Raw genomic sequence first — 4,579 nt, 5'->3', positions numbered from 1 at the left:
GGGGGATATTAACGTGTTCTTATGCACAGTAAAATTGTAAATGGGCTGATTTATCAAGGGCATGCTCATACTGTGCCCGAACAACTTAGGGAAAATTGCTGCCTTTTCTTTTCTCTTCCTTATTATCGTCATTTTTCATTTACTTCTTTTGTATGTTTGTCACTCTCTTGTGAACTGCTCTTTCCGGGGTGCCTTGATAGTCGAAGCAGACTTTGTGCTGTCGAGGCTAGAGATGTGAGTAGAGTAAACCTGATTCCCTAGTTTGGACTTCTCTGTTGACACCCACCCCTTGAAGCTCGTATACCCTAATGCAGTTGCGAGTGCCGTAAAACCTTACTAAAACAAAGCAAAAAAAACCCACTTTACTTTCTCCTATTGTGTTCGCATGCTTGTATTATAAACACAAAACTTTCTCCTTCTTCAAAATAAATATATGGACCTATGTTCACTTTACCCTATGCCTATTTCTCCAGAATGACTATAAGAATTTATGGTCACATGACTGTCATTTCTCCATTTCCAGAAGCAGTCAGGTCAAAGTTCACCCGTGGGGTCAAAGAAGAGCTCGTCCAGGAGAGGGTCAGCTGAGGTACTGGACATTGACCAGGTATGTGACCACAACATTCCCTGGGCACTTGCTCGTCTTTTGTAGGCAACGTTAACAGTTCGGAAATTAGGCTGCTAAATATTTTTTAACATTTCCGCAACAGGTGTTTTAAAAAGATGCTAGAATTTTATTTTTTACGGGAGTAACTGACGTCGGTGGCCTAGTGGTTAAGCTTCCGGACTCGCAATCGGGGTCGGGGGTTCGAGCCGCGGGCCCGACGTTGTGTCATTGGGAAAGGCACTTTACACGAATTTTCCTCACTTTACCAAGGTAGAAATGGGTACCCGGCCATAGACAGTGAAAGATCTTGTCAGTATGTTAGTGTTTTAACGCCTATAAATGGCTGCTTGCAGTGTATGCTACCCAGGAAGTCGAGTTTGTTCCTGAATGCTCTCAGGTCTGCTGGAGTAGTAGTATAGATTGTGAAACGCATAGAGCTATATTATTGCTTGCTGTAGAGCGGGGATTTGCGCTATACACATTATGCTGTTAATTGTTATTAACTACGTGGACTGACATTTGTTTGAGTTCCGGAACGTTAATTATCTGAAAGGAAAGTTCTCCCGTTAAAGTATGCGCTACTCGCCCCAGAAAACATACGATAACCTATCATTACTGTTTCATTGCTACATTATGCATTTCAATATTCTTTGAGAACGTGTATTTTCTTTATATTACGAATGCTTTGGGTTGTGGGTTTGTTTGTTTGTTGTTGTTTTTTTGTATTTTATTATTTTTTATTTTTTTGGGGGGGGTTCTGTTTTTGTTTAGATTTGTTGTTTTTTCGGGGGGGGGGGTAGTGTGTGTAAGGGGAGGGGTAAGGAGAGAGGGAATGGTTGAAGAAGTGTGCAGGTACCGATAGTCCAGTCGTTCTTTGACTGCCACAATTACATCAACTCCATTTCCTCCCGCCAGGAGCAGGCGGGAAAATCTTTATCCCGGAAGTCATCGCGAACCTCGTCCAGGAGAGGGTCAGCCGAACGTCTGGACGCTGACCAGGTAAGGTCGGTAAAAGGAAAGTATTAACCCCCCCCCCCCCCTTTCTCCAACCTCATCAGGAGGTTCACAGTTCGATGTCTCCCGCTCCTGTAAGACATTAGTGCAACCCCACCGTGACCCCCACGTGATCACAGATGTTGCACACTAGGTCAAGCAGTATTATTATTATTATTATCATCATCATCATCATCAGTATTAGTCTGATTAGTATTATTAGTATTATTAGTAATTTTATTATTACTTGAACCCGTTAGATCAAGACTGATTCCAGCACAGTTAGTTGATGCTCTGTGTTGCTTTGTAAGGGCTGTTTATTTCGCAACTTTTGTTGACCTTTCCCTTTCTTTTGTCTAGCCATTAGTAGTACAAATGTTGTAGTAACATGGAGGAGGGGGAAGAGGAGGAGGAGGAAGAGAAAGAGGAGGAGGAGGAGGATGATGAGGAAGTGGAGGGGGAGTGTATTGTTGAATTCATCGAGCACAAGATTTTAAAAATATATCGACCGTAAATGTGAATGACCGTGGTTTAGGCCTCTTATTTATACGTAACGTTCTTGAACTTCGGGTGGGCGAACTTTTTATGGCTCTCCACCCTTCTAAATGCAAAATTTGGAGGCTAGTGACGTCATATGAGATCGTGAACCCTTTTTATGGCTCTCCACCCTCAAGATGGGTCCTAAATGCAAAATTTGGTGGCTAGGGACGTCATATGAGGTCAGGAACCCTTGCACGAACAGCTTTGTGTTCTTTGACATGTTCCTGCTAGCCCGGTTGGGCTGCTATTCGGCAACACCCGGTGCCCATTAGCAAGACAGTTTCGATTCAGCTCAGTTTTGTTCGCTCTGGTCGTCGGGACTAGCCAGGTTTTATTCCATGGAAGGAGAAAAGCTACCATCGTGGCACAAACCGAACGAAACCGACAATGACCTTCAAGAACAAACGCATTTGTTTTCAAGGCCGCGAGTCGGGCGATCGGTTTGTGGAAAGGGTCTATTTTTAGTGTGCACTGAAGTCGCCAGAAACTGAACAGAACCGAACTGATCCTCCAAAGGGCACCGCCTATAATATTTACTTGATTCATGCACTGAAAATTCACAATCCTGACCATTATGTCTCGACTAGATCAACGAGAAACTGACCGGTCAAACGTCACCTCAGAAGTTATCCCGCAGTTCCTCGAGGAGAGGCTCAGCAGAAGCCCTGGACACTGACCAGCAGGTGACCACCACGCTCGTCACGTAACTTTTTGTCCGTGCTCTTTCGCTTCATAAGAATTACAAAGTTCTAAATGCTCAGTGCCTTGTGTTGAGAAATTTGACGCTAAAAAAAGGAGTTTCACAACGCGTCAAGTTTTTTTTTTATATGCAATTCTTGATAATGACTCCGAATAATCTTACGGTTTTGATAGAGCAGATAGAACAACATTTGGTTTCCTGCCTCGTGATCTTAGTAACTCAAAAGAGCCAAAGATGTTAGACAGAACTTTGTAATTCTAAGGTAGCAAGTTCTTAGAAATCGAATCGAAGAGTACCGTGGAAGAGGTATAAGTCTAGAATATGTCCCACACTGAAGGTGCATCCTCTATGCATGTAGTCCCGCTGTTATTTTGTCTCTCCATTGTACAAGGAACAGGGGCAGTGGGTAATTTTTTTTATTTCACTCTCGCACACAGATGCAGTGCTTTTGGGGGTACAAGGACTGTATTTTTTGCTGCAGACCACATAATATTGTGGCTACTAAAACTGTCACAAGTCTTTGGTCTTCATGAAAATTCCAAACCTTATTGCAAAACATTAAATCGTGGGGAAGAAAGGAAGACGTACCCCTCCTGACCCCCCCCCCCCCCTCTTTTTTTCCTCTCACCCGAATTGGTCCAAAGAGCGGAAAATGACAACGCAATTAGGCTTTTGAGTAAATCGAATAAAGACCATTTGTGAGGCAGCGCGGTGAAATCAGGCTCTTGTCAAAATAATCAAAGTGAAGAAACTTGCATTTTTCCGCAGGTTTGTGAATTTTTATCAAATTTTGGTATTTTGGCACAACACTTTTAATGCCCATTAAAGAACTCACTTCTGTGTGGATTTTTCTGAAAAGCGTTGATTAAAGGCACAAAAATGTAAATTTTCAGTTACCACGGACTATTAAGCTTGGGAAATAACTAATCTTTGACGGCCATTTTTTCACTAATTTAACCTCTGAAAACAAGTGACCCCCACCTCCTTCTCTCGCAAATATCTCGACTTGTATTTAAGATAAATGGATATTTTTTATCCAAATAAAGACAAATGAACACGCTTTAAGATGATACCAATAACTCAATATGCCCAAAAATTGACGAGAGCCTGATTCCACCACGTTGCCTCACATTTTACCGAGGGTGCGATTTGTTATAATAATGTGGAACAACCCAAAATGTAGCGTACATATAAGGGTGGTCGCCCTTGATTTGCTTATTGGGTCAGGTTTGGGGGGCGTGATTTACTATTACGGGGGGAAAATGACATTACCCGAAGTTATAATTCATTGATGACTATGGTTTTATATCATTAGTCACAGTCCAATCTTCTTTTACTCTAGCGATGCCCAAGGTCCGACTACCCCTTAGCAGATCTTTCATTTCTTCGTAGGCAATTATAGGCCTTATAATGATATTAGTATGGTTTCCCGAGGCTACTACTGATCATGTGAATGCTTTTTCTTTTTCTATTTCTTTTTTCTTTTTTTTTGTAACTAAAAATTTCGGCCGCTCTTTCAGGAAAAAGGTCAAAGTTCATCTAGAAAGTCATCTCGGCAGTCTCTCCGGAAAGGATCAGCTGAACTGCTTGACTCTGACCAGGTGATCACTACACTCTATAACATTTCTTATTGGTCTGAGGTTTTTGTTTGTTTGTTGGGTTTTGTTTTGTTGTTTTTTATGTTGTTGTTTTTCTTGTATTCACTGAAGCTGGTATTTTCAGGTAGAAGTTAGATAAAT

The 4,579-nt window shown here is 41.9% G+C and overlaps 1 protein-coding gene across 1 annotated transcript in view; it reads left to right on the top strand.

Moving 5' to 3' along the window:
- Window positions 1-4,158: 4,158 nt before the first annotated feature.
- The window catches only part of LOC106010976, an 8,209-nt gene continuing 7,788 nt past the window's right edge, over window positions 4,159-4,579 (top strand). Inside the window, exon 1 of the mRNA XM_035970721.1 lies at window positions 4,159-4,441. The gene's annotated coding sequence lies outside the window, so the exon portion shown is untranslated. The remainder of the gene's footprint in view (window positions 4,442-4,579) is intronic.

The sequence above is a fragment of the Aplysia californica genome, unplaced genomic scaffold, assembly GCF_000002075.1.
Source record: "Aplysia californica isolate F4 #8 unplaced genomic scaffold, AplCal3.0 scaffold00314, whole genome shotgun sequence".
Classification (NCBI taxonomy): Eukaryota; Metazoa; Mollusca; class Gastropoda; order Aplysiida; family Aplysiidae; genus Aplysia; species Aplysia californica.
This window is presented reverse-complemented; position numbering and strand designations above follow the sequence as displayed.